Source organism: Symphodus melops, assembly GCF_947650265.1.
Source record: "Symphodus melops genome assembly, chromosome: 16".
Lineage (NCBI taxonomy): Eukaryota > Metazoa > Chordata > Actinopteri > Labriformes > Labridae > Symphodus > Symphodus melops.
The window spans coordinates 9,200,965-9,214,019 of NC_136706.1; positions in this window are offsets into that span (position 1 = coordinate 9,200,965).

The following is a 13,055-nucleotide window of genomic DNA, read 5'->3' on the forward strand; positions in this document are numbered from 1 at the left end:
GATAACAAAACCAGCAATGATCCAAATAAACTCATACCACAAACATGTATACTTGGAGACCTCAATAGCTTTAGGGATGTTTCCACAAAGAACAAAAACGAAAAATGATTTCACTATAGCAATAAACAACAACAAAAATAACAATTAATTAACACTATAGAAAACTAAAATAAGAAATATGCATTTATATGATAAAGTAAATTGTATATTCCTGTGTGTATCTTCCCGTATATGCACAGTGTGTCTATATACGGTATCTGTGTACGTTTGTGTATATATATGTATATTTATGTATGTGTATACGCCATCATCGTTCAAGTTTTTTTAAACATGTCTCATCTCTCAAACTGGTAAAATATTTTTACTTTTTCTGGTTTATGGTTAGATGAAAACTGTTTGTTTGCAAATGTTCACTGATTTGTTGAGCAACTGACTCTTTTTTCTTTCATTTGTAAAGATTGGGGGCTGGAATTGGTTTGATGGAGGTGGGAAGGGCTTAGTTTTTGCTTGTTTGATTTGTTTTTTCCCTGGTTTTATTGAGGGGAGCAGGGTATCTCTTGTGTTTTTGTTTGTCTGTTTGGTGTTTAAAACAAAAAAACAAAAAAAACTTTAGAGAGCAGTATAAATACATGTGACGATATTTGAATACTCGTTGGGCTAATGGAACAAATCTAGTGTGCAGCTGATATTTCTTGTTATATTTTCTTATACTCACTTTTACCTCACTCTTGTAGCTTTGGTCTGTGGAAGTTTACCCCGATCATCCCTGTAAATACCTTTTCTTTCCCCACGTTTTAGCCATTTTTTTATTGTGTGATTTAAAAATATAAAAATAATATTTTGTCCGTTATTTTAGCAGGGAGGTCCCACTGGGGCAGAGGTCTTTTTTTTAGGGGTGCCCTGCAGCAATGCATGGATAAAAAAATAGCATACATATAAACAGTTAACAATGTTGGCAAACACACAGTTACAACTTCTATCTTGAGGTAGTTCAGACACAAGATTTTTAAAAACGCAGTATGAAACAAGAGAGGGCAGCTTCGCAGTCATTTGAAAGTTATACCACGTAACGGGTGCAGCAACACTAAATGCTTTGTTTCCCCATTCAGTCCTGAACCTCTGTGTTTTCAAAGTGATCTACTTTTGAGATCTGGTTGAATGGCTTGAAAATGTTCCAGACAGGAGATTAGTCAGGTAAGGAGGGAGTTTACCTATGATTGCCGTTTAAATAAACTAAATACTGTGCTGCATTCTTTGTTGACCCAACAAGCGCGAGCCTATAGATCGATAAAGGTCACAATGATGAGTTTGAAATCTGTCGCCTGTGATAAAGCGAAGAGCACTGTGATATAAGGCATCTAAAGGCTTCAACACAGAAGCAGAGACGTGTGTGTAGTTTGTCTCCATTTTCCAAAACTGCTATTATTGAAACCTGAACAATCTTTTTTTCTGTTTTGCACTGTTAGGCAGGATTTGTTCCTGTAGAGAAATCCAAGTTGTGGTCTTACTTTTCCAATTACACAAGAGATGTGAGACCTATAAGACAGATCAAGATCTATCCGAATGTTAAGTATTTCAACTGTTGGAAACACTCACTGTTTACACTGTTGACAATGTAGCATTAATGGGTTCAATGTTGTGTCTTGAGAAAATCATATATTTTGTTTTTTGGGGGGGGTTAGTGTCAGTTTAAGATGAACAAGATTTTTCAGGAAATAGTTAAAATTGGTCTGTAGCAATGAAAGGGCTTGAATATTGGAGGGCGCAGTGGCATATCATATTGTATCATCAGCATACAGATGAATTTTACAATTTTCTATATGTTCTGCAATGTCATTTATATACAGTGAAAATAGAAGTGGCCCAATGATAGATCCATGAGGTACTCCTTTGCTGAATTTACAGTATCTACAACTATTGTGTGGGTTCTATTTGTTAAGCTGTGGAACCAGTTCAATGCTGTCTCATTAAATCCAATAGATGGCTATCTACTTATCAAGATAGCGTTGTCGACTGTATTAAAAGACTCGGACAGGTCAATGAAGAGGGCTGCACATGTTTGACCATTATCAATTGAATTAATAATATCATTTATTAATTGCTGCCGATTGTACCATGGCCAGGTCCTGATTGATGGGGGTAAGAATCTCTTTTACAATTAAAGAGTTGCGCAATTTCTGATTTACCAGTGATTCAAGTATCTTCACCAAACAAGAAAGTTTAGAGATGGGTCAGGACTTGTTGAAATCACTTGGGTTCGCCCTTTTGAATAGTGGTAAAACGTGCCGCTTTCCACATTTTGGGAATTATCCCAGTTGAAATAGATAAATTAAAAATATATTTTATTGGTTTAACAATAAATGATGCAGTAGTTATAGTAAGTAAGGAGGTTAGTACCTTTTCCTCCGTAAATTCCCAAAAGAAAAAACAGAACTGTTATTATGTCTTAAGCGTTTATATTGAGACTTTTCAGTGAGACATCCAGTTGTATTTTAAATACAAAAGAATTACCTGCATTGATGAAATGCTGATTGAAGATATGAACCATTGCTTGATGGAATACATCTTATGCAATTTTTAGGCCCTCTCTCTTTGTGGTGATTCTAAGGTATCATACTTGTCTTTTGTTTGCTACTGGCACTTCTCTCCCATGTTTTAGGTATAACACAGTTTCACAAAGATCAGCTGAAGTGGTCGCAACTAATCGTAGTTGATGAACTGAGACCAAATCTACGGCTTCACTTCACTGAAAAAATACAAAATGATGAAGATGAAAGTCTGTGTCTTTTTATGCTCTCTTGGTCCAATTTGCCACCAGACCACTTGAAGTGAGACAGCAATATTCTAAGTAAAAAATGATCTGCTTTCATCCAACGGTCAGTGCACTCTATCAGCTGTCGTTCTTATTGATTTAAAAGCATCATTCTATGTCACTGATCTGTGAGGGTTTTAGAAAAGCCTCACCGGCCTCTTTGTATGAACTTTGCAAACAGACTGCATTTTATTTATTTTTTTAAGCAAACACATTAGCATTTGTAACATTTGTTTCATTAAAATCACTCAGCCAAGTCAACCTCTTTGCATTTTCATGTTATGTAATCGCTTGTTTATCGTATCTATGGCTTTATAGAACCTTCTTCGTAATACAACTCTGATTATACACATCAGTGCGGCAGAAAACAGTGAAGTACCACATAACCTTGAATTGTTAGTTGCAGGCATCAAAAGGCACACATCTATGAATTCGGTTCATCAGTTAAACCTCTTGAAAATGAGAAATCTTCAGTAATTAAACATAATCTTTGATCATTCCATCGGAACACAATACATGAAAGAGCATATTGATGTGCAAAAACTGCTCCATTTTGTTCCAGAAACGATTACCATTGTTAACTGCTCTCCCACTGTTTTATCTCCACACTTGAAAAATACAAGTCCCATCAAATGGAAAATACCAGCATTAAGTGTCTTAATGGCTTTGGGTCACTGACAGACACCAGAGCAGCTTCATCACAGCTGGAACTTTTTTTATCTGCTACATTTAGAAACATCCAGTTATACTTTTAAAAAATTAATCGAGATAAAAGGGAAATATCTAAGATCGTTGTTCTTTCAAAGTAATTGTTTTTTTCTGCACACACTGTATTAGTAGTTAGTTAATATTTCTAAAATACCTCAGTACAGTGTAAAAACTTAATGCTTCAAGAATGCAGGCCTGCTGGTGCTACCTAAAGTTTCTAAATGTACCATGGGAGGCAAAGCTTTCGGTTATCAGGCACCTCTCCTCTGGAATCGTCTACCAGTTGGGATCTGGGAGGCAGACACACTATGTACGTTTAATAATGGACTTAAAACTTTTCTTTTTGATAAAGCTTGTAGTTAGGGCTGGCACAGGTATAGAGCTCATAGTTAGGCCTAAACTACAAGGGGAACTGGCACCTTGAACTCTTATCTCTCTCTCCCTCTCTCTCTCTCTCTCTCTCTCTTTTTGTATAATTTTACTGCATGTCACTACATTCAAAATTCCAGTTACTAACTATTCCTTTTTCTGGGAGCTCGTGAGCTATAATGTTAACAGACACAGAGTAAGGTCCTTTACCTGATTTTTGTAAAATGTCTTGAGATAACACTTGTTATGAATTGACGCTATACAAATAAAGATTGATGGATTGATAAGAAAATAGCATAGTCATGTGTTTCTGTATGTTTCATCATTTCTGACCCTATGATCCTGTTTGACCAGCGGATGAGGATTTTAAGCCTCATGTCCTGCATTTTTTGTTGGCTCAAGAAGTGACCATGTGTTGGGGACAAAGTGGATTGCTATTGCTGTGTTCCTATTCCGGGTGACTTTAGCTTGCCATATTAGCAACTTTTTAATCACAGGTAACCATGCTTTAGTATTAATTGTGCTCTACTTAAATGACCTAGATTGAGGTTCCATTTCCTGACATTCATTTAATTTAAACCATTAAATACATGTCTAAGGTGCTTCCACTGACTTTTTATCACTAACCTAGTTTTATTTTTTTCAAAAAGGTCAGAGTTAGAGTGATGGATGAGCCTGCTATAGTTTACATTGGAATGTAATTCAAGTGCTTAAAACGTATTCTTTCAATCTACTTTTGTGCTTCTCAGTCATATCCTTCAACACGCCATCTTTTTGGCACCGTTAATATTCTCTCAGATAAAAACACTAGTTACTGTAATACTGAATTTAAGACAAGGGTTAATCCATCTACAAAATCCTCATCAAGTAACTCAGGTGAACTTTCTCATCCCACAGTTTTCCATCAAAATAAGTGAGGTTAGGAAATTAAACCGACACCCACACAGATGATTGTGAGTCAGTGGGAGAAAGAAGCCATTGACACCTTTGTGCAAGAGCTGAAAATGTCACTCATGATGGATGAGACCTTTTCAATACCTAAAATGAATTATACTGAATTTATTGACATTTTCTCAGAGTACGATTTTTTTTAATCGTTCTTAATGTTGCAAAATGTCAGCTGTATGGATCTGTGAGCCAAAATGAATGTTTCATTCATTATTAAACGAGTCAAAACTACCACCATTTTTTTTCAAGGACTTCCTTTTCATCATCTCTGCGCAGGCTGAATAGAGAAACTGTGCAATTGCTTTAAAACTGTAGACATTAGTATTACACTGTTAAATGCCCTTCAACAAAGGACGCATTACTTCACCCAGCTAAGTTTGCACAGCTGGAATTTAACCCCAAATATAATGGATGCAGTTACACATCAATAAAATCCTTCAAAGTCTAACTGCCTTCTTCCCTTGTTTCAGTTTTGTAAATGTTTTATCAGCCTGTATGAATCCACATGTATTATTATAGACACTACCCAAAAAGGACATGATTGAAATTTTGAATGAATAATATTTTTCACATGATTACATTATCTTTTTTTTAACCAGGAGAAACCTCATTGATATTAAGAATCTCATCAACAAGAGTGTCCTGGTCAAGAGGAGCAGCAGCACAACAAACAGTAATTAGAAACACAGACCAACACGTCCTGAGTCACAGAGCCGAGAGTCTTCAGTCAAAGCATCTCCAACCTGACAATGCAATGTACCAGCTTTCTAATTGGTGCTCAAAAGGAGTCATTATTTTGTATTTAGAGATGAGTAATTCTGTAATTTGTAGCACTTTGATTCATAGTTTCAGAATTAAACAGATTGACAGCTTTGTATGAACTGATTATTACCGACCGACTAATTCACTTCCAGTCTGTTCTACAATGACTCACCATCATCTCTTTATTGTCCTCTATTCACAAACTATTCCTACAAATCATTCATTATCATTATCATTCATTCTTCTGAATTCCATCATAATATACTCACACGTCTACACTCTGTTTCCTAAACTTTTAGAAACTATTTTTAGAAAATGGTCATTAATCTGTTTTGGGGTAGTTACCCAAATATCACTTGGGTGATGATAGTACTGCCTTGCTCATCTGTTAGGGGTATATTGTCTCTTTGTAAAACCTACAAGATGTTGATTTTGAACTTAACACACTTTGTATCATTTAGCAGAATGAGTGTACTCTTCCTTGCCAAGCTCAGTTACCATCTTAACAAAGCCTTAAACCCAAGAACAACTTTTAGAAATCCTGATCCTACTTTGAACAAAGCCACGGTTTTAGATTTATTTGCAGTTCCATAGTTCTCTTGAACTTATGTATTAAACAACATGTTCCTTGGTCATCTGCCTGATTATGCCCCTCAGAAAGGTGCTTGTTTCCATATATCCTGTGTTAATTGAATCATTTGGAGTTAAACTTTGTTCAGCGTTCATTATTTCCACCCATTTATCCATTATCTTTAACACTATTCACATGTGATGTCCTCCTGGTTTTATGTCAAGGGATGTGTCGAACCACAGATTTGCTCATCGAGCTGTCTGGAATTCGCACAGACTCTTATGAAGAAGGAAGAAAGCTACACTCCTCCAGAACCTCAAGGATCAGTAGACATTTCAGATGATGTCTATGTGTCACATAGAAGATATAAGGCAGACAGGATATGCACACTGTTTTAATAACTGCTCTATATTTAATCAAAGTTGCTGTTGGGGGAATGGCAGCTAGACTTTTTCTTTACTTTGTTTTTTAAAAATAACCTCACGTATCCTTCTGCGGTCTTGCTGTTCTTGTTCTTTTTATCTTTTTATCTGTAACATCTAGTGGGCTCTTTCAGATTATTTGCCTGTTCATCTTTAAAGACAGTTGAGATGAAAGCATGTTTGTCTCTGTTCTCCAAACTTAACAATAAAATGAAAGACTTGACTTCAGTTGAATGCTCGCAACACTTTACATGAAGCTTTCTTTCTTTATTTCCTGCTGACATAAAGTGTGACTCACGTGACCTTGACATGTTTTCCACCTCTCAGAAGGATTTTTATTTGATTTGTTACTCACATACAGTCGTGACTGAGCTGACTGTGGCATTGCAAGCACAGTTCACAATCAGTTTTTGGCATTTGTCTTTGGTGATGGAAAATGAGACAGAATGTCACTTGTTAAAATTCAAAGACAGAGGTATAAATAAAGAAAAAATAGGCCCATCTCTTGGAGAAATAAGCATAAAAGAGTTAAACCCTTGCAGGGATTCAAGGATAAAATGTTTTTTTCTCCATTCAAGCATAGCGCGGTATAAAAGGGTAAACAGTGAATTGAGTTCAGTGGAGAAAAAAAACTAGTATTCATCCTTTTAATTCTGCACAAAGAAGAATTGTGTGAAAGAGAGTTGGAATATATTGCCTATTTAGTATTCATAAGTCTGGAATAGTCCTTGGCCAGGGAACATTTTTGAATGTTATCAGTCTCTCTATATACTCTCAGTATTTCACAGCTCTATTTAGTGTTTACTATCTGTTTTCAGTAAAACAACTGCAAAACAAAGCCTCAAGGGAATCGACAGCAGCAGCAGCTACATTGCAAACTCTGCTGATGCCAACAAGGACTGTGTGTGTTTTGATAAAGCTCTGTCTACCTTGACACCATTTATACCTGCAAAGGCTCTTCTAAATGCAATCTCTGATTTATTCTGCGCACACACAGGAACCAATTCTCTGCATGTAAACAACAAGAATTAATCCCGTTCCTTTCAGCTGTTAAGTACAAATTTGAATGTGGCAAGCATCTCTACAAACACACATATTAGCTGTTTGTGTAAATGCTGATTTGTTGCACCTGAGCATATGATGAAAGTCTTTGTCATCGCCACAGTTACTGGATAGTAAATTGCCTGTATGTGTGAAAGAGACGAACGTAATTATTGCTGCCTATTATAAGCACACAGAGGGGGGACTACAGTGCAAGCAGGATCTGTGGACAAACACCCACATAAACAGGGACATAGTACATTTCAGTGCGTATGGTGCTGATTAATTGCAAAGAAATGACCACACAGCCTTTGCTGCTCAGTGGGGCATTTCACATCCTTTTTCCTATGTGCTTAGCCACACAGAGCCACAGTCAGTGCAGATTTTTGTCCTAATTAAACCCCTGCTCTGCCCACCTCTCCTCTGTTCAGCCTGGCATGGGCAGCCAGGGTGAATTCAATGTAATACAGCAACAAAACATCTATGAAGACTCTACAGAAAATAAGAACTCAGTGCCAGCAGCCAGTTGAATGCTGCCTGTATGTCAGATGCATCGTCACACAGAATACATATCACGGGAAATATCAAAAAAAGGTCGCTGACTTGGCATCAGAGTTGAAAGGTCAACGTATTTTTTTCATTTTGCGATGTAGACAGAGGATCATAGTGTTACTGTTTTTCTGCACAATAACCCAAGAAAGTTATTTTATTTGCAAAAAAAGTGAGCGTGAAATCTATGCAAATTCTGATGCTTTTTGAAAGGATCAAGTCAGATTGGGAGTTTGCCCTCAGACTATAAATGACAAAGCAACACCTGACGTCCTGACTGTCACTCAGACTTACTGTTGCATCTCCCTTAGGAGCTACAGGAAAGGCAAACCTGTCAGTCAGGATCACCTATATAGAAAACCAACTCTTCGATGTATTCTATTCTGATGATTTGATAAACATAGTGAGTATTGTAAAATTGTGTGTGTATTGGGGGGGTGGTGGGGGGGGGGGGGGGGGGGGGGTGCTAGCAATCTAACTCCTCTTTGTCACTGCAGTGAGTGCTTAATCACAGCAAAAAAGCCTGGAGAGGAAATGAAATGCATCAGTGCCACTGCAGCTGAAAATGACAATCAGCCAGTTCAGCGATGCCTCTGATGATCAGGCATATCAATGAGCTCAGAGAAAGAGACCGAGAGAGATAGAAGGAGACAGAGAGAGAGAGAGAGAGAGAGAGAGAGAGAGAGAGAGAGAGAGAGAGACCTGCTGCCACAGAGCGAGGCAGCACAAATGTAGGTCAGTCTGCAGCATCTCTCAGTATCAGAAAAGATTTGGGAGATTGATGTGATTTGAATTTACTCATGTCAAGAGGTTAAAATGAGATCATATAACCAGAAAATGCGACGTATTTTTATATTCAATTTGGTTATACATGACAGAAGAACTATAAGGTCAGTCTAGTTTTTAAAAATACAACTTAGTATTGTCTAGCCATATAGTTTTGATTTTGCTGGCCCTGGGTATGAGCTGTCTATCCAGAGTCCATATGTAGTTCATGCAATACAGTAGTACGTGATCTTTTTCAGTACAATATGATGCAATGCGATGTGATGCGATGGGATACGATACAATAAGATACGATACGGTTATCAGAATCATAATTGGTTTTTAGCGCCAAGTACATTTACATATACGAGGAATTTATCTTGGTGTATTGGTGTGAAAGAAAGTACTTCAATAAAATGAAATATGAGAAGCAATTACCAATATAGAACATAGAATTGAAAAAATCTCAAATAAAGAATGATAAAAAACACAAAATGTAAAAAAAACATAAAATGTACAGAGGGGTGTATGAAAGACAATACATTTAAAGTCCAGTGGGAGTTAATGTAACACATACAAAAAGAGTTTCAGCCTTCATATTACTGTGATGTTTTCTGACTGTGGGGCTGATGAGACTCTGTGTTATGTGGGGGGAGGGAAGGGACATTTTTCATGAGGCTGACAGCTGAGGGGAAGAAACTGTTCTTGTGGTGAGAGGTTTTGGTCCTGATGGAGCGCAGCCTCTTACCAGAGGGGAGAGTCTCAAACAGTCCATGTGCAGGGTGAGAGGGGTCGGCCACCATCATACCTGCACGCCTCAGGGTCCTGGAGGCGTACGGCTCGTTGGAGAGATGGTAGATTGCAGCCTTTCACCTTCTCTGCAGAGCGAATGACACGCTGCAGCCTGCACTGATGGCAGTGTGGAAGTGCACCATCATGGTCTTTGGCAGGTTGAACTTCTTCAGCTGCCACAGGGAGTACATCCTCTGCTGTCCTTAAATTCATTCTAGATAAGATAAGATTAGATAAGACCCTTCAAGATAAGATGTGATACCTGAATTAAAAAATACAGATGAAAAATATGTTGTGAGGCAATAAATTTCAAAACTACATGATACTCTATGATTTTAGGTTACGGTGGGTTATAATACAGTTTGTTCCAAAAAGACAAAATACATTTATGATAGTAAAGAATAAAATACTATGATATGATATAACACAATACACTAACACTATCAGCACACAATACCAACAAAGTACAACTATACTACTGTATATATCAAGGGAAACTCATACATTGTGTGCTCTGTCACCTCAGTCGATTATATGTTCTTGTAACTCAAGTTGCTCCCATACTTTCCATCCACAGAGCACTTTGTAGGATGCAACAGTGGGAATTGTTGTTTTTATACTATACTCAAACATTACTGTGCTTAAGTATAGTTTTCTTGCAGCAGAAGAAATATTTTGGATGAATAAAGTGTCAGTGCGAGGACACGGCTGTTGAAGACTTGTTTGTTATGGACATGCATAGCAAAAGTAGCATGATGTAAGACGGTGGGCTTTTCAGACACCAGCACAGTCTTCTCAAAGCACTTTTGATCCTCTCCTCTCAGTCAATGACTTGAAATCCCTTTTTACACAGCAGCCTTGTCATTAGCGCCCTTATCATTTTAGGCCTGGCTTACTGGTGGGGAGAGAGAGGAAGCAAACAAAAGAGAACTAATGTGGAACAGTTATTTTCTGGTGTAATGTGGTGTAAATAATTTTGTTTTTGGTGTAAATTTTGACCAAAAGAAAGCTCACCTGAACTTTATTAAACTGGATTCAGAAAAATTATGACAGTGATTTTTTTGTGTGTTATTTCCTTGTTGGACTGAAGTCTTTGAAGCCTCGGACATCATAAAATGCTTTGTGCAGCCAATTTGTTAGCACAGTTGTGTTTCTATGTTGCGCACACACACACACACACACACACACACACACACACACACACACACACACACACACACACACACACACACACACACACACACACACACACACACACACACACACACACACAAACCTTGCAAAATCCAATGTTATTCTTTTCTGCACAAAAACAACTTGCTGAATTAATTAAAGCTGTTTAACACTAGGCCAAAGCAGTAGCTCAGTCCTAGAGACTTGGATTGGGAACTGGTGGGTTGTCAGTTCAAGTCCCGATGCTGACCAAAATATGGAAGTTGGTCTGGTAGCTTGAGAGGTGCCAGACCACCTCTCTAGCACTGCTGATGTGCCCTTGAGCAAGATACCAAATCCCCACCAGCTCAGAGGGCACCTCTGACATCTCTCCATCAATGCATGTTCACAGGTCCCACTTGTGCATGTATGTGATTCAGGCCTGTGTGTGTAAGAAGCATGTGTCTAAAATAACAGTGCATACCACAATTTCCCACTCAGGGATTAATAAAGTCTATAAAAACAAAGACAAATAAATAAAAATTAAAAGATGCAATTTTTCCAAAAGTGCTTTATGATTCATCCCTTTGGAGACTATTTTGGAGAAACTCCTTTTCAAAGAGTGGAAAACCATTTATGTCTGTAGGACTTCAAAATAAAACATTGTTATGTTTATTAAGCTGTTGATCCAGATATGTGAAGATAGTAAGTATTTGTTTGTTGTTTTCATTCATCTTGGTCTCTAATGATGCTAAAATCAATCCATCAATCAGTTAACCTCTATTTGTATTGCGTCAATACATGACAAATATTACCTTGCAACACTTTACAAAAAAACTTTACTCTTTGTTTAAAGGCCCTGCTCATGTCTTCATCTCCCTCCTCTGATTTCATTTCTGTTGTTTTCACACTCACTTGAGTGTAAAGACTGTGTAACACAATCTGCAATCTTGTTAGAATTCTTTGGCAAGAACATCTCCTCCAATTACAACTGAACAAGGCTGTTTACACTTCACTTGTTGCTCTCTGGCTCCAAAACCGAGAGATTTTCTTTCTTCTTTTTGCTCATACTCCAATTCTTTTGTTTTTGTCAGGTTTTTAACTAAGCCTCATTGAATTTACAGTGAGTTTATGGTGAAAGATCTGTCAGTTATTTTCCTGTCTTGTAAATTCCTGCCAACAGTTTAAATCAGTCTGGGCTGATCAAGCTGTCATGTGCACACTCCCACCTGCTGTAAGGTCAAGCACAACAGTAACTCACATGAAAAGCAACAGCCTCAAAGAGTAAAGTCTTGTCATTTGTTGCCTCGACACAAATGTGTGATCGTGGATCACAGGTTCCAGGTAATAAAAAGTTCATTTTGTTTTGTCTTTTCTGTCACAGGGGCTCTGAATGTTTTATAAGACTGTCTAGAGACTGAAGGCCAGAGCTTTGAAAACTGACTGATGCAATAAAATAAGAGGTTTGACCTTCCTGCTTGTTCCCTTTAAACATGAACATGTTAAAGATGCTGTCAATTAAACCAAAAATCTTGATAAATGTATTTGATAAATAATAAATAAATAAATAAAAATGTAATAAAAAATGTGTCCACATGTTATGTGATGTGTGGTACCTCTGATGATACAACATGCTGAATAAATTAAGGACCTTTAAGAATACAGGTCACACTTTGGAGCCTCCTCTGGCCTTTCCATTACTGATGTTTTGTAGCATTTTACACACAATAGCATCATCTGCTGGATCTGAAGGCTAAACCTACATCACGCAACATTCTGAAACTGTCCACGAGAGGGCGCCAATCACAAATTCAATGCATACACTGAGCTTTGGCGAGCTCGTGAATTACTCCATCCCCAGTGTGATGCATTGAAATCCCGACCAAATAATATCAATATTAAGCAGGTTATCTGTGCTGTGAAGTACATCATTTATTGTACCAGCCTTAAAATCAATTATGCTGTTCATTATGAGCCAAAAGATTATGTGATTTGGAAGAACAAGCTCAAGTACAATATCTTTGAAGCAAAAAGGCTAACAGTGGAATGATGTTTTTCTTTTCTAAATAAGAGTGGAACATGGTGCTTTCAATATATAAACATTCACACCGGTTAATAGGTACTGACAGGAGTAAATAATGGAGATAAAGAAGTGAAAATTACA